General features: G+C 50.2%; 1 protein-coding gene across 5 annotated transcripts in view; it reads left to right on the top strand.

Annotated features, from left to right (window-relative positions):
• Positions 1-394: 394 nt before the first annotated feature.
• ZHX2 (zinc fingers and homeoboxes 2) overlaps positions 395-26,555 on the top strand; it is a 172,600-nt gene continuing 146,439 nt past the window's right edge. For all 5 annotated transcript variants that reach the window (XM_059902321.1, XM_059902320.1, XM_059902317.1 and 2 more), the window contains exon 1: positions 395-875. The gene's annotated coding sequence lies outside the window, so the exon portion shown is untranslated. The remainder of the gene's footprint in view (positions 876-26,555) is intronic.

The raw sequence follows: 26,555 nt of genomic DNA, 5'->3' as shown, positions 1-26,555 counted from the left end.
TTTGAGTCCGAAGGCGGGAGACAGAGCAGGCAGAGCCGGGGGCGCGCGGCAACCCCACCCTCGCGCTGCCCCTTGGGCTGCGGCAGGAACGCGGGATCCCGGGTGCCGCCGGCTCGGGGCGAGCAGCCGAGCCCCGCGGTCCCTCCGTCTGCCACTCCACGTGGTCAAGATCAACAGTTTGTTGAGCTCATCAGTGACACCTTGAACTTTTCATAAAGAAAATGGGTATTGCACCGGGAGGGTTCGGCCGCGGCCGCCGCGCCGGGTCCTGCTTAATATTCAATGATCTCGCTCGCGCCTCCCCCTCCTCCCCTCGCAGAAATTCCACCGAGTCCGTTACTGGGCTCAGACTTTTAAGTTAATTTACTGCCCTCCCCCCAACCTTGGCTAGTAACCAGCGCCTTTAGGGCTAGCTTCCCCCCCAGCTCCCGCCTGAAAATGACATTTCGCCGGCGTCTCCGGAGGGGGCTGAATTTCACTTTGTAACTTTCTGCGGAACCCGAGCCCGGGTGGCAGCTCGGGTGGTGGTATCGTATGCAAATACGCATGCTGACGTTACAGATCATGTGGGTTTTGGCGTAGATTCCCCACTGATCGAGACATTTTTTTCCCCTTTTTTTTTTTCCTTCTTTTTTTTTCTTTTTTTTTTTTTTCTTTCTTTCTAAAAATTTTGGCCACTGTTCTCCGAACGGGGGCTTCTTCTGTCTGTCTGTCTGGCAGGCTGGCTTTCCCCCTCTTTCCCACGGAGCCCGAGCCGGGCGCCCGGTGGGGAGTGGGGAGTAGGTGGGGGGAGCCAGCAGAGTTCCATTTTGGAACGCCCGTGCCGCGTCTCCGCGTTCCCAGCCCGGGTCTCCGCGTTCCCAGCCCCGGCGCAGGTAAGAAACTTCGCCCCGGCGCGGAGCACCCCCCGCCCGGCGCCGCCGGCCCCAAGCCCCGCACGCCGGGCACCGGCCACTCCAGCCCAACTTTCCCACCGCTGCCGCAGCCGCCGCCGCCGCCGCGGCTCCCGAAAATGTGTTGTTAATGGGACTTGGCCGGGTTTGCGATTGGAAGGGGGGGGGGCGGGAGGGAGGGTGCAGGCTCTTTTTGCGGGTAGGAGGAGATCAGAGGATCCAGAGGTGGGGGAGATTTTTTTTAAAGAGTTTTGATTACAAGTTTGGATCAATGGGAGGCAGACCGAGGAGGAGGAGGAGGAGGAAAAACATGTCTACGTTTCCCTATGTCGACATAAGCCACAAAAAAATATGGCGTCCGCTTTCGACAGGGCGTTACGTAGACCCGACTCTGTTTTTATTTATTTATTTCGTGGCCGGCTCCCTCCCTTCTCGGCCAAACTGCGGCGCTTTGTGCGAACGGGGCCGGTCCCGCGGGGACTCCACCGGGACGTGGCCCCGGCTCCGCGGGGTCTGGCAGGCGGGGGGCTGCGTGTGTGTGCTCCCCTCCCTCCCCCGCTCTCCCCTCTTCTCCCCTCTCCCGGTGACGATTCGCCGTAATGTGGTGGCAGGAAGCATGACGCCGTGGGTTGAGGCTGCCTCTCCTCTCCGCGCTCCTGCTGGCTGCAGGCTGCAGGCGCGCGGCGCGGGCGGGCGGCCGCCCGAGCTACCTGCCGGGGGCCGGGCCGGAGTGCGGCGCTGTCCCCACGCCCCGCTCAGGTGCCGGGGAGCCCGCGTGGGGAGGGGCGGCGGGGGACCCTGGGGACCCCCGGGCCCGGCTGCCCGCAGCCCGCCTCTGCCCGCCCAAGCCCACGATCGCCCCCCGGAACGGCAGCTGGCGCTTTTCGTCTGCCCCACGAGAGGTTCATCTTTGTTGGTGTTGCGGCTCCTTTGTGGCGTCCCCAGGACTTGGTATCTTCGCCTTTGCAAACTTGCCCCTTTCCCAGCCGCTTTGCAGGAGGCTGGGAGAGGAGTGGAAAGTTGGAAACCAGTGAGCATCACAGCACGGTCCCCTCGGCCTCGTCGCTGTGCGGAGCTCGGGAGGCGGCGGCGGAGGACCGGGAGGAGGAGGGTGGTGTGTTAGGCTGCGGAGAAAACTTGCCGGGGAAGCCAAGTTGTGATTTGCTCAGGCTTCCACCTGATGGATCGGCTTCAAAGCCAGTGGGGTCTCTCTGCCTTCAGCTATTGCCGCGATGGCCTTTTGTTTGTCTGGGAGGTGGGGGAGGAGGAAGGTGCGGAAATAATGACTTTCCCTGGACCCCTCCCCTTTGAAAGTGTCGCTGCCCAGCCTGGGCCCCAGGGATCACCAAGTCTCTTCAGGCCCTAGAGTTCTGCCCTACCTGCTCCCTGATGATCGCCTTCTGTCTCCAAGTTAGCAGCTCCCCAAGTCTGAGGCAGGCCCAGTTGGGCAGGATTTGGGGAGCAGGCATCCCTCCCCTTCATCCCTTGGGTCGCTCAGGCCTCCCACAGTTACCCTCTTAAAACACACACATACACACACACACACTCACACACACACTCTCACTCCTTTATGTAGAGCAGAAATTAATGCGTGTTGAAGTGAAGAGAGTAAGGTTCAGAGAGCTCTTCAAGATTTCCGTCAAAAGGGGATTTTCTATTTATGAGGGCAGTTAGTTAAAGAACTTGAGTCCCGGGGCAGTAATGTCAAAAAGCATTTGAATGACAACCAAGTGGAATAAATATCTTGTAAAATGGCATGTTTAATGGTAAAAATAGATGAATGGAGCCGTCAAGTGCTTGAATGGGACTAACATAACGGTTTAAGTTTAAAGGGAAAGTTATATAAAGCTGTATACACATCTTCTTTTAAGGCCAAAGGGGGGAAATCTACAAGCTAGATTGAAATGTGTCACCGACAGTGACTGGATCCGCGATCTGTGGGAATATCATTGCTGTTTAAACACTCTGCTTTGTGATTGTTCTCACGTGCACGCGTACCTTCCGGCCAGGTTTGGTGTCAACTAAGGATCCACTTGAAGTTAATAGCTTTTAAGGGGAAAATTTGGAGGCCAGCGTTCTGGGGTAAATCGGGTATATTAGCTAATCCCCGTTTAAAGGAAAAAATCAAAATGCCACAAATGTTCGTTGGCACTCAAGGAAAGTATTCTCCCAACGTAAATGCAGTGTACCTTGACATGCCAAAAGGCAACCCCACCCCAAGCATCCCATCCACATCAGGACCATGTGATTCAGTGGGAGACCATGCATTTGACAAAAAGAATAATGACGGTGTTTGATAACAATTGCTAACACTGTTTCAGTATGCCAGGCATAATGCTGTATATTTTACATGCTTTATCATTTAATTCTCACCATAACCCTATGAGATAAATACTATTATTATCCCAAGTTTAGTGTGGAAGGAACTGAAGCTCAGAGAGGTGAAACAAACTTACCCAAAGCCGCTTGGCAAAAATCAAATTCCATGTTTGAAGCCAAGCCTTACAACACTCCACTATAGCAGCTCCCCAGATATGGGACGTTGTAGTTAGAATGAAAAGTAAAGGCAGAAAAGAGGGAAGAGTGACCATGGCCCAGTGGTCCGAACTCAGGAATTTTCCTAGTTTTCATCTCTTAATTCATTTATTTAGCAGCTGTGTGTTGATTTATTTGTTCATTCCGCAACTGTAGGATTCATCACACTAATAAAAGCCTAGAGTCATTAAGCAATTTTATATGCCAGAGACCATTCTAAGTGCTTAGGATTAAACTATTTTGTCTTCGTGACAACCCTGCGGGGTAAAGTGCTGTCATCCTCTCCTTTTTGTAGATGAGGAAACGGGCACGGAGAGGTTCTCTAACTTGCTCAAGACCAAACAGCTAGCAAGCAGAGTGCCAGACCCCAGAACCTGCACACTCCACGTGTGCAGACAATGCACTTTTCCAAACATTATAGAGGTGCTGCTGAGATAAAGCATCTATCTAACCTCGATGCAAAGCACTGCTGCAGACACCATGGACATGTTAGTGAGACCAAGACCCCTTACCCTCTAGGAATTTGAGCAGCCAGCAGGCCAAATAAAACAGGATGAAATAGGTGCTAGAATTGAGAAAAGTAACTACTGTGGAAGTACAATGAAGGGCGCAGTTCTTGTGTTCTGAGGGACCCATGGAGGATTTTCCAGAGCGGGTAGCATCAGAACTGACCCATGACTGAGGAGGAACAATGTCTGGCGGTGTGTCGGGTATCATTGCACTCACCTGTTAGCAACAGAAATCCTGCCCACCGGTGACTTAACCAGATGGGGGCTTATTTGTGTCAGACAAGAAAGTGGGTGGGACAATGCCTCAGCTGTACCACTGGGGACCCAGGCTCTGTCCTTCTACTCTGCCACCCTTAGAGTATAGGCCTTTGACCCCAGGTCTATCATCTTGTGGTAGGAAGGTGGCTGCTGCATCTCTAGACCTCACATCTGCATTCCAGGAAAGGGGAAGTAGGATGAGGGAGGCACAAAGAGCATTTACCTAGTGTGGCTTTACTGTTACATTTGGAAAGGGACACCCCTCTCAGGGACTTCTGTCCTTAGCTCAACCAGAACTGTGCCACGTGGCCACCCAACCCTACCAGGAAGGGGCAATGCCATGTTTTTAGTTAGGCACATCACTGCCATGAGCAAACTGAGGTTCAGCTTGTATGGCAGAAGGAGTGAATGGAGAAATGGTTGTTGAGTTGGCAGATAAAGCGTTAGTGGCCTCAGATGAGAAGAGGTTATTCCTGATGAAGTTAAAACTGCGTCCTGAGAGCTGTGTGTATTCTGGGGAGATGGAGAGGGGGATTCAGGGAAGGTTGTGCAAAGAGATGACGCCACACTTGGGGAAGGACGTGGAGGAGGTTGGCTTTTAATCTGTAGGTACTGGGGAGCCATGGCAGGCTTCTGAGGAGGGAGTGTCAGGTATTTTAGGAAGGTAAGACTGACAGCAGTGTGCCTTATGGAGATGAATCAGCTTGGTTCTTATTTGAACTAAAATGAGTCCTGGAAAGTTTCAGACCAGGGGACCAGTTCTGCCTTAGGGCAAAAAGAAGACAGCACACTAAGAAAGTGAGGGAGATTTTCTTTTAGGTCCTGCCAATAGGAATCCAAAATCAACCTGATGTTAGTCGGCTGTTACCAGGAAGTAACTAGCTCTCCTTGTGCAGTAACTCAGTGAGTGGAACTGGATACACTAGGAGGGGTGCCAGTTTACTCCCCAGACATGACGCTTGCTTTTTTCCTGACCCTCTTACTCCCCAGGCCCCACCTGCAACTCCACCACTCATCGGCAGAATAATTTTGGTCGTGACCCTTCAGTTTTGCTTTTAAAGGAGGGGATGCTATCAGAGGGCCTCCGGTCAAGTTCCCCACGCTGGATTCCTCCAGCAAGGACCAACACCCCTGATTCTCTGCCCAATTAATAGCTTTATGATTTGGGGCTATTACATACCTCTTTAAACCTCAGTTTCCTCATCTCTAAAATGGAGATTCTTCCAGCAGCTGCCTCCTGGGTTGTTGTGAAGCTTAAGAAGAGATTTATAAAAGAGCTTAGCACAGCGCCGAACACGTGGATTATTCTCAGTAGACGTTACCTGTTATCACCATCATCTCCTCCGCCATCATAATCACTGCCACCACCTCTAGGATGTGACCTTCTTGTTTCCTTGAGGTGCCACGTAATTAACATGCATGGATTCTTATCATAGATTTCGAGACCCCAACTGTCCCCATCTCATTGCAATTCTCCTCCCTACCCCCCCTCCCCCATACACATATATGCTCATTTGTGGCAAGTCTGAGCAACTACTGACATGGAAATCTCTTCCTGAATATCACAGTGGGACCCTGGTACAGTGTTCAGGTACTGTAATGTGCTGTGTCATGGTCAAATCCAGACAGCGCAGTTCTGAAAGGATGCTTAACTGCTCACATACCCCTGTGGTAGACAATAAAGTGGGCATTGTTTTTGGTGTTGACAAGGTAGTTTCATTTGTAGTTGAAAAAAAGAAAGTCCTCTGGATTTCCCGCCCCTGCCCTACATCGAACAGGTTGTGATTTTAAGAACATCCACCCCCAATCTGTTTCCTGTTCCTATGCTTGAAGTCATGCACTTAAGAGGGGTTGATTGGCAATGGTGTGTGTGTGTATTTGTGTGTGTGTGTGTGTGTGTGTGTGTCTCACACATACACACATGTAACAAGCCCCCAAGGAGAAAAACAGTCTTGGCAACGGTCCATCACGTTCCACCCAAACTTTAAAATGGAGTCAAAAAAAAGACCAAGAGTCAGTTTTCTTGCTGACACCTCTCCTTACCCCCTGGTGAACAATTTACGTGTTAAAAGCCACAGTTCTGCACACTTTCTTCCTCTTTCTGCCCTCTGGTCCCCTAGTACTAGAAACACTTAGTGGAGATTAAATCTTATTATACAATGTTTCACTGCAACAGTATTTACCACATAAAACCTGCAGTGAATGAAATGCTTGGGCTCCTGATTCATGGGGGATCGATATTAAGGAGTGTGACCCAGGCATTCACTCACTTCGGTTTAAGAGGTTCAGAGTATACTTTAGGGGTGCACAGGCTTGGTTTGGGATGGAAAAATGGGAAACGTATGCTGGGTTCACTTTCCTGGGTTTAAAGCCACTCTGGGTTCACCAGGCAGGGGGAAACCAGCCAAATCCTGGGAACCATTTGCTGTCAAGCTCCAGGCAGGGAGCGGATTCCTGTGTCTCTGGGGCATTGGAGGGTGGCCGAACTGAATTAGCTCTTTCTCTGGGAGGGAATCCTCCCTGTCGGGGGCCCAGAACAGACTCTGTGGGAGAAAGAAGGAGCCTGCTGTCAAGAAGGGTAGAGAGAAAAAGATGAATGAGATTTTCTGGGCTGGTTGGATGCCTGCAGCTGCAGCTTCTGGGCTCCAAAACATCTGCAGAAAACCAAGGAAGGACCAGAATCTACACGGAGGAGGCCGCATGCGCGCATGCATGGGCTGGGCCAACGTGACGGTTTAAATCAGTGTCGCAGAAAGCCTCAAGGAAAACACTCCTCAGCGGGGCTGACATTTGTGTCCCCCCGACCGCCATCTCCGCCCCGCCACAGACCCCAGCCTTGTCCACTCTGGCTGATGAGATGGAATGAATACAAATCTCCCTGCACACCCAGACACACCACAAACACAGTGCCACCATCCTCAGAGAAGCAACAACTTCCAAAAACTGAGCACCTACCTTGTGCCAGGCGCCCTGCTGAACGCTCTCTCTCCACTGTGTCCTTCAGTGTGACCCTGAGGAGCACATTGAGAGCCATGGTGGAGCCCCATTTTAAAGACAGGAGACCAAAGCTCAGAGCGGTCAGGTGCTTGCTCAAGGTCACAAAGAGAAGGTAGCCAAGATTCGAACTCAGATCAGTCTGATTCTAAAGCTGATGCCCTTGGTCATCACCGGGTCTTTCTGAAGTCTTCTGGAGGCCAGCTCCACCCCAGCCTGCAACAATATGGGGGGAGAAGGGACACTTTTAGAATGAGCTTCTGGCCGGTCTGACGGCTTCTCTGCTAAAGGAGTGTAGGGGTGAGTGCACACAGGCATGCGTGCGTGTGTTTGTGAGTTTAGTCAAAACAGAAGACAGTTCCAGAGCTGTGCCTGTTATCCTTAGCCCCCCAAACACCACCCCCAAGACAATTCTCAAGCCTCTATCGGTGTCTCTGCCAGAACATTCTCTAGGGGGCACGGCACCCTCTCCACCCTCTCCTCCCTGGCTCTGGCGAGAAAAGGAATCCCAGTGGGCTGAAAGCTGCAGAGTTGGAGACGGTGGGAGGAGAAGCTGGGCGCTACTTTCAAGATGCTGAACAGCCTTGCCAGCCAATGGGGGAAGGAGGCAGAGGAGCAGGCGTCGGGAGGGTGGAGAATGGCTGCATCGCTGTTTTTATACAATAAAAGAGGATCATTGTCACTGGGAGCCCTTGCATCGTAGCACGTCTGCCCGTGGTTCTCTCCAGCTGCAGGGCCATTTAGTTAAGTAGCACACAGAAAACTCCTTTCAGCTGACATTACTTTTCCCGCTGTTTTTAAAATATGAGGCTGGGCTGAACTGCTCGAACGAAAAAGCCACCTCAGGGGACTTCTCTGGTGGCGCAGTGGTTAAGAAACCGCCTGCCAATGCACGGGGCATGGGTTCGAGCCCTGGCCCAGGAAGATCCCATATGCTGCGGAGCAACTAAGTCCATGCACCACAACTACTGAAGCCGGGGCGCCTAGAACCCGTGCTCTGCAACAAAAGAAGCCATAACAATGAGAAGCCCGCGCAAGAGTAGCCCCCGCTCACTGCAACTAGAGAAAGCCCGCGCACAGCAACAAAGACCCAACACAGCCAAAAATAAAAACAAATAAATAAATTAAAAAAAAAAAAAAAAAGCCACCTCAGGCTCCCTTAGCCCCTGTGTGTACCCGGAGCCCCCATGGAACCTCCCTGGCCTGTGCAGGAGAACTTTTAGAAATTATTTTGCTTTGCATTGCACTCTTGTCTTTTTGGAAACAGCACCTGTAAGGTATTTGTACCCAGCCTGGTCAGAGCTGGATGTCACGGCCACGTTGTTTAGGGTGGGTGGTGGCCCAGAGGGGGTAAGGAGAGGCCAGAGTGACAGGGGCTGGAGGAGGGGAGATATAGACTGACAGCTAGAAGCTGGAAGAAGAGACTGCCCGCCTGGCCAAGAGAGCGAGGGGAAGCGATGCCGTGGCCCCAGGCAGGAGCGGAGAGGAGCGGGCCTCACCTCACCTGCCCCGACAGAGCGCCAAGATCGCGTTATCCTGCAGAGCGGCCTGGAATTTAATTGATTCTGAGCAGGCAGTGAATTTCTGCCAGAGCCACACAGCTCAGGAGATCTGGAAGACTTCACATTGTTTCCAAGAGCAAAGGTTCCTGGGCCCACGGAGCCAAAGAGTAGAAACGGTTTGGATCGCTGGTGGGTTAATGGTAGACCCTCCAAAGACGGAGGGCAGGAGTCGACACTGAAATGGGACATGGCCTGACTTCGGCACTTTTAGAAATGGGATTTATGGGTCTCCTGGTAGAAAGTCTAATGTCCTCTGGCATCCCCTGAGGGGGGACGTTGGGGGGATGAGAATAATAGCATTATTATTAATGTTATTAATGGTGCATTAATAGGATCAAGGAGTATTCTAGCAGGAAGAAAGTTGAGGGATTGCCTAATCAAGCTTAGGGGAACTGAGGCTCAGAGGAATAAGGGAATTCGCCCAAGGTTACAGGATCATATGGCAGTGTATGGCTTTCCCTCTTCTGTACAATCTAACTCAAGGCCCTCTGTTTCCTTAGGACTCCCCTGACCAGCCAGCTCCATCACAGTACCTTCCCCTCCCCCCTTCTTTTTTTCTGTCCAATCAGCAAACACTCACTGAGCACCTGCCAGAGGAAGAAAACAACATCCCTGCTCTCAGGAAGTTCACGGTCATTTGGCACTTAGCAGCAACTGCTTTCTGACATCACAGGCACAAAGCTGAGTGCCTTTTGTGGGTTAGCTTACAGCACTTCTAGGAGCTGTGAGGACTCTGTTATCCCAGTTTAACAGATGAAAAAGCACAGAGTGGGGAAGTCCTTTGTCCAAGGTTTCTGGAAGTCAGGCAATCCTACACCACACCTGATGCTCTTAAGGCACGGGCACATGCAGCCTCTCCTACCCTCTGTGCACCTGCAGCTCCAGCGAGAGGGCTGGGGCCCCTCCCCGACTGATTAGTGCCGAGGGCGGAGTCACCAGCCCGCAATGAGGATAACACGAGGATGGGTGTGCATTCAGGGCCTGACAAAGGGCCTTCTTATGCATGGGGGGTTTTCCCAATGTATTGAATGTCAACTGTGTGTAGGCTCTACACACCCTTACACCATAGCGCAGGTCATTTGTGTGGCAATCCTGCTAAGCAGATAGTGGGAAGGGCAGAGCCGGAACTCCAACACAGGTCTGTGCAATCCCAGACCAGATCAGTTTTAGCCACATCAGGCAGGCATGCCTCAGCTAGAAGTCGCTGATTGGGGAGTCTTGTGTGGGCCGGGGCAGGTCACTTAGGGACACAGAATCACAGGTGGCAGCCCAGTTTAGTTTCCCAAAGGTCTCCATAAGACTAAAGGAACTATGAGGCACTTTAGGCAACTTTCAGTTGAGCAACAGATACTTATTTGAGCATAATAAGAAGTCCCAAGTGCTGTGTGCCAGGCCCTGTGCATCTCTGTAGCATAGATATTAGCATTAGTCACAATTAAGAAAATAGCTTGAGAAGTAACTTACATACCTTCAAATCCACCCATTTAAAGTGTACAGTTAACTGACTTTTTGTATATTTACAGCGGTATGCATTCATCACCACAGTCTAATTTCAGAACATTTCCATCACCCCAGAAGGAGGTCCTGTGCCTGTTCAGTCACTCTCCATCCCCATCTCCCACCCTCTCTCCCACAGCCCTCAGTGACCACGGATTAGACTTTCTGTCTTTATATACTCGCCTTTACTGACGTTTCATATGGAAGGAATTGTATAACATGTGGTCTTTCATGTGCTTCTTTCACTTGGCATGTTTTTGATGTTCATCCATGTTATAGCATGCATCAGTACTTCACTGTTTCATGGCTAAGTAATATTCCATCATATGGCTAGACCACATGTATTAGTGTGCTGGGGCTGCCATAGCCAAATACCACAGACTGGGTGGCTTAAAGAACACACATCTTCTCACAGTTCTGGAGGCTGGAAGTCCAGATTCAACATGTCTGCAGGTTTGATTGCTGTTGAGGTCTCTCTCCTTGGCTTGGAGAAGGCCACCTTCTTACTGTGTCCTCACATGGTCTTTTCTCTGTGTACGTGCCTCCCTGGTGTCTCTTTTTGTGTTCAGTTTCCTCTTCTTGTAAGGACACCAGTCGGATTGGACTAGGGTCCACCCTAACAGCTTCGTTTTAGCTTAATCACCTCTTTATAGGCCTTGACTCCAGATACAGTCACATTCTGGGGATAGGGCTTCAACAAAAGAATTTGGGCAGGCCACAATTCATATCATACCACAGTGGTGTCATGGGCTGTTTTGTTTATCCATTGACCTGCTGATGGGCAATTGGGTTGTTTCTACACCTTAGCCATTGTAATAATGCTGCTGTGAACATTTGTTCAATCTCTATGTGGACGTGTGTTTTCATTTCTTACATAGATATCTAGGAGTGGAGTTGCTGGGTTTTGTGTTTAACTTTTTGAGAAACTGCCAAACTGTTCTCCTGGCTGTTTCCATTTTACATTCCCACCAGCAGCGTATGGGGATTCTGATTTCTCCATATCTTCGCCAACCCTTGGTATTGTCATAAGGTCCATTTTCCAGGTGTGGAAACTGAGGCACTGAGCGGGGAAGGTCAATCACAGGGTTAGAGAGCAGAGGAGCAGGCTTCACACACACACACCAGTTTGACCAGTTCCCTACCCGGGTCCAGGACCGGTTAGCAAATGAGACACCCAATGTGTGAAATCTAAGACAGTGCTCGCTGTCAAGGTCAGCAAGTGTGGGCTCGGCACCTGAAAGTAAAAGCGCCTCCTTAAATTTCGCATCCTGGGTGCCTAGTTTGCCCCTTACCTCACCCTCGCCCTGGCCCTGCTCCTTGTGTGCAGGGCACTGTGCTCCGTGTTGTGGGGGGGGGCGAGGGTGGGGACAGAAAACCAAGCCACCACCCCTTCCCCGGAGGGGCCCTCAGTCTGGCTGGAGGATTTGTGCATTTGCAACCAAACACAGCGAGCCTAGCTGGACCTGCAGAGGCAGAATCCCTGCTCACAGGGTTGCTGTGCGGATTTCAGGGGAACCTGAATACCTGTGGGGAACTGAGCACAGGCAGTGCCTCAGAAGTGCTGACTGGCGCCGTGGTGTGAACGTGTCTCGGACCTGTTTGTCATGAGGCTGCCTCTGAGTCACGGGAGTTTGAGGGATGTCCTGATGCTCTGGATCTGTGACTGGGAGCCTCATCCCCACCCCACAGAAGAGCCGTCACCCCGTGACCAAGCAGTGGCCTGAGATGAAGGAAACTGGCCATCCGCGCCCTCCTCAGACCTGCTGAGCCTGTCCTGGGAATGGTGGGTCCGTCCACAGAGCCCAACACTAGCTCTCCTTCAACCCACGGGTGTCCCCGGTCGGGCTGTAGATATTCCAGGTCTGGCTCTGTTACCTCCAAAGCCAGAGTGCAATTCCTGTGCTCCCAGACTGAGAAAAGACCTAATGGATAATACTAGTGGGGGTCAAGGTAAGCCAGGGAAGGAATGGCCTTGGGTCCTTTGTGCTGAATTGACGGTCCCCTGGTTTTCCCCAGCTGGGTGAAGGGGCCCTGTCGGTGGCCTGGGTTGTAACCACCTCAGCATGCTGGTCTTTCAGGGTTGGAGAGGGGTGCACTGATTGATCCTGGTAGGAGATTTGGGGAATCAATTTCAAGATGTCTGGATACAGAAGACGTTTCAGTTACAAAAATGATAGAAATGATGCTCGGCTTGGTCAGAGGCCACGTAGATTCTGCACATGGCTTAAGTGGACCCACCTCTCTTAATAACTGAGGCTCAGTGGTCTTGCCTCGGGGGAAGGCAGCTTGCTGGCAGAACCACAGGACCGAAGGCATTCAGACCTCCCGGCTGGTGCCCTGCCCAGCCCTGTGCACACACCATGCCTGCCACATGCCTGCTGGCACACTGAGCGTGGGCAGTCCGTGCTATAGGGTCACCATGTGCCTCACCAGTTGTCTCAGGTGTGTTCTGACACCATGACAAGACCTCAGACTTGCTGGACATGAGGGCTTTGCACTTTAACCCACACACCGCCCCCTCAGCCCCTGCTACCTGAACCCCTAGCTCTGGCTGAATGGTGGCTCAATAAATCATTGTTTAATTGATAAACAGAATCGAATAAAAGAGAATCTGTGTGTGTTGAAATAGGAAGAGGGAGTCATGATGGGCCTGACTACCCAGAAGTGAACAGGAACTCTTCCAGAGTTGATTTTTTGCATCTGTTTTTTTCAATAAGAGGGGGATGTAGGAAGTTATCAGAAGGAATATATGTCGTGGCATCTGTCACCATTCTCTCCCTGCCTCCATGCCACTGACATGTGGTTCTAAAATACCAAATCTGATCATGCCCAGGAGTCATAAACCCAAATGCTTTTAGGGGCTTTGCAGGTAGCAGAAACAAGTAAAGGGGTCAAGTGTAGGACATTAGGGAGTGGTGGGGAGTGGGTCAAAGGAGAAAGTATATCTCCAGTCTAAAGCACCCAAAATCAAAAAATTTTAAGTGAGCTTTCCTGTCCATTCCAAGGACTGCTGCTTAGTAACTTCTAACCCATAGAATCAAGTCCAGACTCCTGAGCCTGGCATGGTGGCTCTTTGAGAGCCGACCTCTACCTACCAGACGTATTTTGCCACAACCTCTTCCTCTGCTTTGCCATGTGTCCCACACTTCAGCCATTCAAGGCTGACCCCTAAACCCCACATGTGCCATCCTCCCTCCCTTTTCTTTCCTTTTCCACACGTAGATCCTTCTCCCCAGAAGACTCATCCTCCAAACTTAGCAAAATCTACTCATTCCTGCTAGAGAGATACTTGCTCTCCCCTCCGAGAGGCTAGTATGCCATGGAAATAACCACTTAGAAATCTTAGCACGTGGATTTTGATCTGTTTGCACATCTGTCTCTGTGAAAAACTGTGGACCACCCCTGCGCTCCAAGGGAGACTGTCCTCTTTGTCTTTGTGTTCCCAGCACCCACCCAGGGCTGGCCCACTGAGTAGGTTCAAAATGAGCATCTCTCTAGTGACTGGATGGTTCTACAAATGAGTAAATGATTCTTTCACCAGAGCCTGTTTGGGAGCCTGTGTTCTGGGTCAGCACGAGGTAGTTAAATAGGAGTTGCTGCCCGCTGCTGCCCCTGGTGGCTGGTCCCTGCCAGTGCCTGGAAGGACAGTCACTGGACCATTTCGTCACAGGAAGCCGGCAAGGAGGCTTCCGTCCCAGGCTGCCTTTGACCCAGGGTTGGGGCCTCTGGGCCAAATTCTGCTGATCTGCCTGCCTCCCTGGCTCAGCCCCGCTACCTTGTCTGGACATCTGGCCTCTGTGTGCATCCTGGGTCCACTTCCTCCCTCTGTTCCTTCCAGGAACACTGGGTCCACCTTCCTGTGTGGCACCCAGAGCAATATCACAGGTGGCATTGCAGGATCTTTCTACCAATTCCAATGGTAAATTTTTTTTTTTTTTTTTTTTGGCCAAGTCTGAACTTGAGACCAAACTCTAAAGGTGGTAGGAAAGAAGGACACACGTTGATTGAATGCCTGCTGCATGCCAACCATTGAACCAAGCATATTGTATTCTCTACCTTGTCTTATTTTATTTCATTCCCCCGACAACCCCAGTTGGTAGAAATTTTTATACCCATTCTACATATGAGGAAATTGAGGCTTTATGAAATTAACTGGATTTAAAGGCAGGCCCAAGTGACATCAGAGCCCAAGTACTTGCCACATTGCAGAGCTGGCATGTAAGTTAAAGGTTATTAAGACTCTGTGTTAAGTGCTTTAGTGAGTGGGATACAGAGTTTACTATTTTGATGTAAAAGGTTGCATGGCTAGAATGAGTAACAAAGGCATCTTTTCTCTTTCCCTTAGAAGGTGCTTCCTGGCACTAATACAGCTTCTTATTCTCAAGATACTTGTCCCCTTACAGTTTTGGCACCAAATATTTTTCCTCTGGGGCGGGAAGAAAAACAAAAATACTTGTCACAAGAGAGATGGCCAATTTACTATGAGATTTCAATCGTGTGTGTGTGTGTGTGTGTGTGTGTGTGTGTGTGTGTAATAGAGAATAACTGGCCATTCTGTGACAAACATGCATGAACCCTCTGGAACAGGCACTGAATAAGATGTATGAGTAGTCAGCTTTGGCTAAGCTATGATGCAGTGACAAATAAACCCTGATATCCTAGTGGCTTAACCAAGCAAGGATTATTTCTTACTTTCATGAAATTCACTGAAAGACAAGAGCTCTTCAAGGTAGCTATGACTTAGGGATCCAGGCAGGCTAAATTTTTTTTTAATATTTATTTATTTATTTGGTTGCACCGGGTTTTAGTTGTGGCTCACGGGCTCCTTAGTTGTGGCATGCTAACTCTTAGTTGCAGCATGCATCTGGGATGTAGTTCCCTGACCAGGGATAGAACCCGGGCCCCCTGCATTGGGAGCGCAGAGTCTTATCCACCGCTCCACCAGGGAAGTCCCCAGGCTAAACTTCTTAGCCACATCATTGCAAAGAATCGGCTTTCAGGCTGCTGAAGAGGAAAACAAAATTAAAGGGTCACATACACACTCTTTAAACGTGTCATTTCTGCTCACATGACCCAGCCTAATTGCAAGGAGCCTGGAAAAACGTGGCAGAGCACGTGGATGTCTGTCGAGTAGGACATGTCTCTGTATCCAGCCACATCCTGGGCTGACTGTGCTGCTTCTCGGCCTCGCTGAGTCTCAGGGAGTGAAGAGTACCAGTGGCGAAGCCCAGATCTGAACAAAACTTCCTGCCACTTAGTCCAGTGTCACTTTTTGCTCTAAGGACAGTGTCCAACTGTCCTGCCCAGTGGTATGTGGGGAAGTGGTCCCGAGGATCCGAAAGACCATCAAATGTGCAAGTTAATTTTTGGCAGCATGTTTACCTTTCGTACATTTTGTAGAGTACCATTCCAGTTTGGTTCTGCCTTGAGCATCCAGTCTGGCATAAAGGAAATTAAAATTTTATGAGGCCTTCATCACTGCCAAGCACGAAAGATGCTGAGCACGGGAGCGACTCTAAGGGCTGGTATTTACCACAAGCAAGTGTGCACGGTGCCAGGCGGAGTCTCAGCACTCGTGGATTAATTTATATACTCCACCCACCTCCCCTCGGGGGCCTGACTGTTCCTTTCCTCCTGAGAGAGGCCTGATTATTTGCATGTAATAAATGAGGAAACTGAGGCTCAGCCAGGTGAAGGAACACAGCTAGGAAGGGGCAGAGCTCGGCTTCCCTGGCAGGTCTAGCTGATTCTAAACCCAACACTTGATTTGTGAGGTTGGGAATATGTAGGGGATGCAGAAAAGGCCAGGGATTAAATACTAGTGCCATTAAGGTAAGTAGTTGAAAGCTTTTTGTGGATTCAGCTATGCCTATACATTCCGGGGTGGCGGGGGGCGGGGGGGGGGGTGTGGCGGGGAGTGTCAGAAGTGTTCTGAGTGTTGGACACTTTGTTGATTCATACAAGAAGTGTTCCACCTCCTACTACAGGCACCCTGCTAAATGCTACAGTGGTGAATAAGATACTGCTTCAGTCTAGATATGTTTATTTCTCTATGGAACTTTCTACATTTTTAAAATGACCTTGCAAAGTAACTTAAGAACCTTGATCCCAGCATCCCGCCCAGGAATGGTCCTGTGTTTGAATCTTAACTCTGAAAACATTGCATGTGGCCCCTGAGCTCTACTCGGAAAATAAGGACCCTCTTCAACCAATGGATCCCGTAATTAACCAGCCAAGCGTTTGTTGGTTATCACCTTTGCATAGTTCCTGTCTTGAACAGTCAGCCAACCAATATTATTGTCAACCTCCAAGATCACCTAGTCCAACCCTCTGAGGTTTCATAGGAGAGGAAACCCAGGCTCTCCCTGGGGCGTGAAAGGCCCAAGGCCCCTCTGCTACTATAAAAGGTTTCAATATCAAAGCTGGCTCCAGGACAACAAACTGCATCAATGGTGCAAAAAGTGCTTCTCTCTCCTCTGCACTTCCATTCGGGAATGTTAAGGATGCAGTGTTTGGGGAATTCCCCGGTGGTCTAGTGGTTAGGGCTCCGCGCTTCCACTGCAGCATGCACAGGTCCTATCCCAGGTTCTATCCCTGGTCAGGGAACTAAAACCCTGCATGACCTGCGGTGCAGCCAAAGAAAAAAAAGGATACAGTGTTTCACCTCTCTAACCTCTTAACACCTTGCCCATATGCCTTTCCACCAACCCAGAGCGCCCAGGGCAGGAGAGCTGACAAGTCCTTCTCCCCACCCAACTCCTAGGTTTTGGGGGGGAATGGGGAGGTGGTGAAGGCTGCAACCATCCTTCCCTCCATCACAGAAGGTAAAGGACACACACGATGTCAAGTTACTGCAGCCCTGGAAGAAGTGATTTCCCAAGAGAAACAGGGATCCACAGAGCCGTAATTCTAGCAATGGGAACTGGGCTAGAGCCCCGTGCTTTTTGCTTGTGCTTCACTATTTTCTTGTTTGATTTGCAGTATTAGAATTTCATGCCAAGTTCTCTGACCAAGCTAATCATTTCATATTGGGGGGCGGGGGGGTGCAGGTGGAAGAGATGTAAATCCAAAGAAGTCTATTAAATATCATTTTGGTGAACTTCACATACTGTAGCTGGTTTGGTGCCCAGAATATACTGGTATGAGTTGATTATCTCCGCGAAGTAGAGGCCTTGGTTGTGGTGATGCTGGTCATCCGAGGAGGGGGCAAGCCAGTGCCCAGTCTTTCTGATTATGAGAAACTCTCGGTCTCGATGACCCCGCTGGACCCTGAGGTGTAGTCAGCTTCTTCTTTCCAAGCTTCTGGAAGAGTCCCATCCACCTGCATCCCACCAACCCTCTGCCTTTGCTTGGCACGAATAACAGCAATTGAATTTACTTTGGAGAAAAAGAAAATGCTTTTGCCATTAGGTCCCTTTCATCCCAGCCCCATCCCATCCTGCCCTCTTCCCCTGTCCTGGGTTCACATGGTACTGGTTGCCAGGGTCATGGTGGCCCCCAGCTTTTCTGCTCTGCTAGACACCCACAGAGGAAGCCTGCAACCCTTGGCTTCTGCAAAAACAGTGGGAGGGAGACAGCACAGTGAGCCCCCAAGCTGTTGTGGCCACCCCTTGTGCTCAGTAAATATTTGTGGAATTCCTGAGGCAGGCAGCACCAATGGACCCACAGTGACCCTTATCCAGGAGGCAAGCTGTTGGAGATTTGGCACTCGGTCATTTGTTCTGGCAACTGATGAAACATCTTTGCACCACGTGCTCTCGGTAACCCTAAATGCAGGTTAACAGTGAATGCTTGCGTTAGTCGTGAGAATAGCTAGTGGTCACTTAAGAGCACAGTCTTTTCCCAAGGGGGAGGGGGAATGAAAATCCTATTAAACTCCAGGAGCTAAAGAACAAAGAACGTGTTTTTTTTTTTTTTTTTTTCCTCCTTTCAAAACCATGTGGGAGGTTTGCCTGAAAGACTCATAAAAACAAAACAAAAACCTACAACTGGAAGTTATATCATGTGTAGACAGGTGCACACACACACACAAACAGAGCTAACACAGCACAGCTGGAAAGTTTAATATTTTTGAGTCTTTTGTTTGCCAATGCAAAGGTATTTGTATCCAACTTTAACAGCAGAAAACATACGTTTAGTCTGATGGTTTGTTTTTGTAAGTTCCGTGCTGTAGACCTCCAACTCTGGAAACCAAGGCTTTCAACGAATGAAAAGACTATATGTTTGTGTGGTGTTTGTTGAAAATAACAACACACAGAAAAATTCCTGCTCCTGGGTTTGCAGAGAGGGTGTATTTATTGCAAATTAGCTACTTCATTCTGGCTATCTGGAATAAAACTCTCAGGGCATAGTGGGTAAATTATCATTTTTAGTAAAATAATTACTTAATTAAACGTATTCCTGCAAAGTTCCCATAATGCCCCTTCCTGTGAGATGGAGTTTCGTAAGTTGGGTCTGACAGCTTTCCTCATGAACAGGATTTTGACATGGGGCTTCTATCTGGGGACTCCGGGAACACAGGGGAATGTTTTCAGCTCAGGTGAGAACTCTGTAGACTAAGGAAGCAGAGGTGTTCGTAGTGTCCTCCTAACCCCAGATGCACATTTGGAGGAAGAGGGCTGCCAGTTCTGGGCAATCTCTGTCTTTCCGTTTGGATGAGTCGACGTGGAACTTTTCCACTCTTCTGGAATAAGTATGTGTCCTGAAAGAAATTCTACACACAGGCGGGGGTCAGGAGGCCTGAGGTCCCCCAGCTCGGCCACCCACTGCCTGCTGACTTGGAGGGGGTCATTCGCCCCCTCTCTGGCCTCAGTGTCCCCGCTTGTAAAGTGGCCTCTGTGGCCTCACAGGCTTGGAGTGACTTTTCCTCCCAGTGGTCTGTTGGTTAGGTTCATTCTGCCCACTCCAGGCTGGCAGGGCTTCTGCAGGTTGGGCTGCTTGTCAGAGGCCTGCTGCCACCCAGCTGCCTCAAAGGAGCCTGTTGACTCAGATCTTTCTGGAAGCCTTGTACAAAAGAACTTGACTCTCCAGCGAAATTGCCCATAGAACTGGTATGACGTTTCCTTGGAAAGCCCACGTGGTGTTGAGCAAGCAGGCTGCTGTGTGCAGCTCCCAAGGCAATGGGCCTGGGACTGATTTACAGGGAAGAAGCGAGAAAGGGAAAGAGAAGGGGCGGCTCGTGGCGGGTGGAGGGGGTCTGGCAGGTTCTCGGGGCCCATCGCCTGCTGGAGAAGTTAATGGGCCGTCTCGGTGAGGGTGAGGGGGGCAAAGCTGGCCGGGCTGCCCTCCCAGCCCTCGGCCTCTGGAATGCCATGTTTATTTATGGCTCTGTGGATCCCTGTTTCTCTTGGGAAATCACTTCTTCCAGGGCTGCAGGAGGCTGGCAGGATGTCTCCAAAGCAATCTCCCTTCCCCTCCAGTTAGAGCTTTTGGGGACCAGCGGGTCCCAGGGGGACCAGCTGCTTTAGGAGAAGAGGACAAAGTGAGCCTGCAGGTGGTGGCGGGACCCTGAGTGGTCAGCCTGGATGAACACCCTCTCCTTCCCCCTTTTCCGGTTCTGAGCCTGGGAAGGGGGTGGGGACTCTGGGCTGTGGGCACTTAAAAGTGAAAGCAGCCAAGCAAAAGCCACCGGATTTCCCTCTCCCTTCCCCCTCCCAGCCCAGCAAACAACCCCCAAATGGCACCCGGAGCAGAGGTGGGCGCGCTCTTAGGTTAGTAGGTGGCGTGAGCCAGACTTGGCGGTTTAACCATCTGGCGTCTTTCTGTGCGGAGCTGTAACGGTGGCTCTGGGCCCACCTCACACTCAGCGCTCCACGTCACTTGCTCCAGGGACTTGCGCTGGAACTCAGTCTCAGCCCTCCTGTCACCTCCACGGGGAGGCCTTCCCTGGAGTGGTCCCGGCTCCCCGTCCCTCCAGACCAGGATTTCTCCATCTCACCACTGTTGACACTTGGGGACGGCTGAGTCTCTGTCGTGCGGGGCTGCCCTGTGCATCACAGGGTGCCAAGCAGCGTCCCTGGCCTCGACCCACCAGATGCCAGTAGCGCCTTCCCTCCAGTTCCCTCCAAAAACATCTCCAGATGTTGCCAGATGTCTCCATGGGGGCAGAATTGTCCCATCCTTCCCTCCCCCTCTACTGAGAACCACTGGCTAAATCACATCCTCCGTTTTATTTTCATCTCGGCCTTCTTCACTCTCTGAAAGGATCTTACTTTTTTTTTCATTTGATCCCTCTGGTGCACAGCCCAGCAGCACAGTATATTCACCTGAGAGGTTTTCTTTAAACCCCACTGCCCAGCCCCACCCCCAAATAATTCAGTTAGAGTCTCGGGAGTCTAGGGACACATGCTCATTTTACAAGCGTCCCAGAGTCGTCTGCTGGGCGGCCTGGCTTGAGGATCACTGCTCTCTCCCCACCGGAGGGTGGGCTGCCGCCTGAGGGAGGCCACAGTTGTGTTGTTAGAAGGGCGTCTGGTGCATAGTGGGACTCAGAACTGAGATGGCACGAATGAACAAATGCTCAGAAAACCCATCGTCAGCGGTGGATGGTTTTGGTAGGGATTCTTTCATTTCTATCATTCATTCGACAAACATTCATGAAGTGCTTGCTCTGTGCCAGGTGAGGTGCTAAATGCTGGGGATGCAAAGTTGAGTACAACGTGACCCCCATCTTTTAGGCGCCTCCAGTCCCCTGGGAGGCACAAATATGCAAAGACACAGGGTTGCCCGTATCATGAGATCATTGCTAGACTGGAGGTCTGTGGACAGCAATTAGAACACAGAATAAGCAGTTCCTTAAAAGACACTAGAAAGGCACCTAGTTTCTCTCCATGAAGTGTTTTACTTACATTTTCACACTTGAATATCATCACAACCGTGCACTGTAGGTGTGGCCCCCATTTCCCAGCTGAGCAAACTGAGGTGCTACACAACTTCCAAGAGGGGTCACCTGCCTATGTGTGGCCCAGCCTGGACTCAAACCCAGGTCTGCCTCTCTCAAAAGCCCACGTTCTTTCCAGCATACGACGCTGCATCCAGAGCTGAGGCTAGAACACAGGATCCTGAATTCGCTTGTGCACACAACCGGCACGTAAGATCAATCCCACTTCTGCCATTAACCAGCAATTGAGTCTGTGTTTTCTGCCCCTGAAAGCTTACCCCTGAAGACCCTTTATTCTGTGCTCTTTCATTCTGTGAAACCAAGAGTCAGACTGTCTTATCTGGGTTGCCCAGAAGCAGACCCCAAGACAAAGATCCAAGCGCGTGTCGTTTATCTGAGAAGTGAAGGAAACTCTGGTGGGTGAGCCAGGAAGTGAGACGGGGATGAGAAGGTAGCAAGACATGGAGCATTTTCAAGGAAGTTATCACAGTGGGCAACTGGGACTTAATCCCACGGGGACCTCTGGCCACCTGTTGGCTGAGACAGGTATGGCACTTTCTCACCAGCTTCCATCAGCCACGGCTGTGGGCTGCTCCCTGAGGGGCTGGATTCTCCTGTGCTTCCAGCCTGCCGCCCAGGAAGCAAAGTGGGCCTGAAACCAGGGAGAGCCCCCAAGCGAGAAGACCCAGGTGTCGGCAGTTGGAAGCGAGGCCGCTGTGCGCTGGAGCGGGAAGGGTAGGGGGATGTGGGCTGGGCATGGGTCGCGCCTGCTCAGACTCAGAGGAACAGCTCTGCCCTCGAATTCGCTCTGTTAGTTTTCAGTCTCATTTATTGAGCCACCAACTGTATGCAGAGCTCCATGATAGGTTTGAAATAGAAAGACGTTCTGTCCTGACCGAGCTGGCCATCATGGACAGATGACCAGAGCACCTCCTGTTCAAGCATCAGCACCACAACGTCTGAGCCCCAGCTTCTCAGCTCAGCAGCCATGCTTCTTCACCATCAGGACCCAAACCCCTCTCCTGTCATTACCTCCCCCTCAAGGTCTCTGCTCCAGGACTTTTGAACTACTTGCAGCTCCTGATGAAACTCCTTCTCTCTGACTCTCCTCCCTCTGGACCTTTACACCTTCCAGTTCTTCTCCCTCCAGAGTAACTCCCCCTCTTTATGAGTCAGGTTAATAGCACCTCCTCTGGGAAGCCATCTCTGACTAACACTCCGATCCCGGATGCCCTTGGTTTTTTTGTCAGGTTCACTGTTCTTATTCCTATCAGAGTCGTCATCTCTGCAAGATTGTCATCACCTCTTGTCTGTAAGCTTGGGGGATGTCGGGGTTGCCTGTGTCATTTTCACTGGGCATTAAAGCCGGGCCTGGGTATGAAAGCTAAGCCTGAAGTTGAAACTCAGCTTAACTACTTCCTAACTGTGGGGCTTGGGTTGGACATTAAGCCTCAGTTTTCCTGTCTTTAGAAATGGGCACAATAATGCTTCTTTCACCGGGGGGTTTAAAGCATTAGAGAAAGTTCATGAAAACTGCCTAGAACACAGTATGTACAGGTGTCTGAGTTAGGGTCCCAGCAGGTAATGAGGAGGTAAGGGGAGCTAATGAATGGACTACTGACAGTGGGGTGGGCAGGGTTAAACAGAGCCAACAAGACCTGCGGAAGCCCCGGGCTAGCAACAGCTGAAGGCCTTGTCTCCCCTATACCTGAAGGGGCAAGAGGCCACTGGGACTCAAGAGAGGGGTAGCTGGAGCAGAGTAGCTGCCCCATGAGATAATAAGGAGTAAGAACTAACATTTACTGTGTGCCGACTATGGCCAGCACTGTTCTAAACCCATTAATTCATTTAAGCCATATTTACGGGGTAAGTATTACTATTTGACCCATTTGGCAGATGGGAAAGATGAGGCACAGATTCATTTTTTTTTTTTCTGGGTCCCAGAGTGGTGGTGGGACCTCACTCTCCTTTGACCCTCTGATCTCACGCTGGTTCCTCTCAGTGGTAGAACTCACCTGGATGTAGAGGGTGAGGACCCCCGCTGAAACAGTCCACAGGAGTCACAGAGCAGAGTGGAGAAGGGTGGAGAGTGGATCTGCAGAGCAAAGGGAGGGGATCCAACACAATAGGCGATTGGTAAGTAGTAGTGCGTTTGCTACTGCTGCTACTGTTATTGTCATTGGATCATCAAAGCATGGGGCCACGCCTGGCTCCAGGGTGGGCTCAGATATTTTCCAGTGGAACGAACGAACCACTGTCCTGTTAACTACAAATGATAGCAACGTCAATCAGGCCCTGAATAGCATATTTATTGAGTAATGTAATTGAAAATATCATCCCTTTATGCTTCTGGTAATGGAGGAAATGGTTCACTCCTAAGAGTTTAAATACTATCACATACTTGACTCAGTGAATTCTTTTTGACATTTCTTCAGGATTTTCAGACTATATGAGAAGGAAAGCAAAACACTACCACTACCATCAGTGTTATAGGCAGAAATAGAAAAGTAGGTTTTTCCATTCAGGTTGAAACGTTAAGCACTTGGAGATGGCCTTTGAATTTAAGTTGAGAGTTTAACATTTCTGCCTGAGACCACCCAACCTGGAAACCACAGGTGATGCCCTGCCCAGTGGGCTCCACGTGGTCAGGAGGGAGGTTTTGGTGCTGATACACAGGGCATAGGGCTGACAGGGTATAGGAGGCCAGGATGACCACCTAAGGCTCAGGAATAACAGCTGACGTTCACTGTGTGCTTTCATGGGCCAGGTCTTGTCCTGAGATGTTACACGAGTTTACTCATTCAGTTCCCATAGCTATCTTCTAGGGTGGGTTCTGTTTTTAGCCCCATTTTGCAGATGAGGAAACTGAGGCCCAGGGAGACTAAGTAATTTGCCCAAGGTCATCCAGGTGGTAAGTGGAAAAACCCTAATTCAAGTCCAGAGTCTGACTCGGGCGACCTTCTTTCAACTGCAGTGCTAATCGCGTCTCTGTTAGAGAGTGGTGGAACTGAGGCCTTGACTTCAGCCCTCTTATTGTTCAAACGAGGCTTAGAGAGGTACAGTGATTTGTCCAAAGGCACCCAGCCCTGTTAGCAAGAGAGTTCAAATGGGTCTTCATGACTGCTCCTGACTCTGAACCAGCCTGTCCCCTTGGGCAGGTCACTCACCTTGTTTTCCATGTACTTGCTCATCTGTAAAATGGGACTAATAGTTATACCTTTAAGTACTTTTAAGAGACATGGTCATTTCTGCCCTGACTCCTCTTAGATATGAGGACCACATACGACGTATACGGACACCTCAGGTAAACTGCAAGGGGCTAGGCAACAACGAAAACAGTACTGATAAATAATAATAACATGTCTGGAGTCCTGGTTCTGATCAGCAGAGTTCAAAGCTCTCATCTGTTAGCCCCGTCATTATCGTTCATAATCCATAATTCTCACCACATGCCTTCTGGTTTTGCAGTTGAATAATCAGTTACAGAGAAGGGAATAACTTGCCAGGTTACCAAAGCTAGTGAGCGAGTGCCCTTACTATGATTGAAACCTGACTAGTCTGGGTTGGTGCTCCTAACCAGTAGTTATCAACAAAGCCTGTCCATGTGGTCACATTTTGCCCTGCAAATGCACAAAACAAAGGAAAACCATTTCTTCATAAAACCTGAATCTGGAAGGGGCTGGTCTTTCTTGCAGCAACAGTGGAGATGGTGATAAACGCTCTAAGTACCATCTTCTAGGATGAGAGACAGGAAGATGTGAAGTTCCTAGAGAGGAATATAAGGGTCCCAGAGACTCGCCCTCTGAGGTCATGTTGGCTGATGTATCATAACAGAAAGGGCAGAGATGCCTGAAGTGGCTGCAGGAGGAGAAACCCAAAGAGACCAGAAAGAAGAATTGAAAACAGACCTCCCAGGAGAAGAGAAAGCTCACCTCTGTGTAATCCCATGATGTCATTTAGTTATAGCCTCTGCGAGTGATTTTAGGCAACAGGTGACCTCAGGAGCCATCCTGGGCCCGAGTGACCTGAGCCACATCCTTTACTAGGCTCCAGATCTGTCAGCCACAGAGCCTAAAGTTTCATAGCAGGCCCTGGAGTAAGGCAGACGTGCGTTTGAATCCTGGCTCCATCACTTTCCAGCTGTGTGACCTGAGGCTACACTCTGCCACCCTTTCATCATCTGTAAAGAGAGGTAATAATTCTATCTACATCATCCAATCTTTTTGAAGGTTAAGAGAAATCCTATACTTAGAGAAGTCATCACCAAAAGAGCTAGAAAACAAAGAGTTGCCTTTGGGGAGTGTTTTTTTTGGGGGGGATGGCTAGTTTTTATTATAAGCTGGTGATTTTCATTATAAACCTCTGTAGTATTTGATTTCTTGACCATAAGCATGTATTTCTTTGCTAAAAATATTTTTAAAGCATTTTAAGGGATCATGTAAATCAGCACTGTGCACAATGCTTGGCAAATAGTAAGAGCTTAATAAATGCAGGCTGTTAATGTCTATGTACCCTGACGACTTGCTGTCACTATTGTCTGGATGCTTCAGGAAGGGAGTCGGCAGGGGTTGCTGTTTCAGCCGAGTGCAGCCCAGAGCTCCAGAATTGCAGTGGGAAAGGGGAACCGGGAGCCTTGAGACAGACCTCTTCTTGCCAAATGAATTGTTTTGCTTCCTTGTCCGATGCCATTCTCACCTCCCTGCCATTGACTTGCTGGTGGGTAAGCAATGCCTTACTCCAGGTCTAACCTTGTACCTGGACTCAGCTAGTGATGATCTTAACTGCCTTAAATCTCTTGGTTCCTGGGCTGTTTCCAAGGCTGTTTTGCCGGGGCTTAGAGAGGGCAGAATGGTGCTCATTGGAATCCAGCGTGGATTCGCCCAGATCAGGTGGAGCCAGATTAACTTCAGGGTTTTTTCATGGCTTTTCAGCCAGTAGGTGAGGAAAAAGCCACAAATCAGGCATCCCTGGTTGTCATTAAGGTGTTTGAGAACACCACTCTTGAGCTCCTTGGGAACATGATGGAGAAATGTTGGATGATCCTTTTGGATAAGTTTGCAGGTTAAATGGCCACCCCAAAGGATGCCGACGGACCTGAGTGAAATCGTCTGGACTTAGGGTCCTGGGGGTGGGCCTGGGGTCTCTGGCTCACCCCCGTTCTGTCCACATGTTTTTCTATGGCTTAAATGGAGACCTAAATGCTAGCCCTAGAAGCCATCCAGTCTAGGCTTTGGAATTCACACTACTGCTTACAAGCTACAATGACACATAAAGACACTTCACCTCGAAAAACCTCAGTTTCCTCATCTGTAAAATGGGAGATAGTAACGCCTGCCTCGTTGGCTTGTTTTGAGGATTAAACAGGACGAGGTAGGGAGGGTGCTGGGCCCCATGCCTGAGCCCTTGCAAGCATTCAGGCAGCGGTCAC

The sequence above is a fragment of the Balaenoptera ricei genome, chromosome 17 (genome assembly GCF_028023285.1).
Source record: "Balaenoptera ricei isolate mBalRic1 chromosome 17, mBalRic1.hap2, whole genome shotgun sequence".
NCBI classification, from domain to species: domain Eukaryota; kingdom Metazoa; phylum Chordata; class Mammalia; order Artiodactyla; family Balaenopteridae; genus Balaenoptera; species Balaenoptera ricei.
The sequence above is the reverse complement of the archived record's forward strand: the minus strand, read 5'-3'. Positions and strand labels throughout refer to the sequence as shown.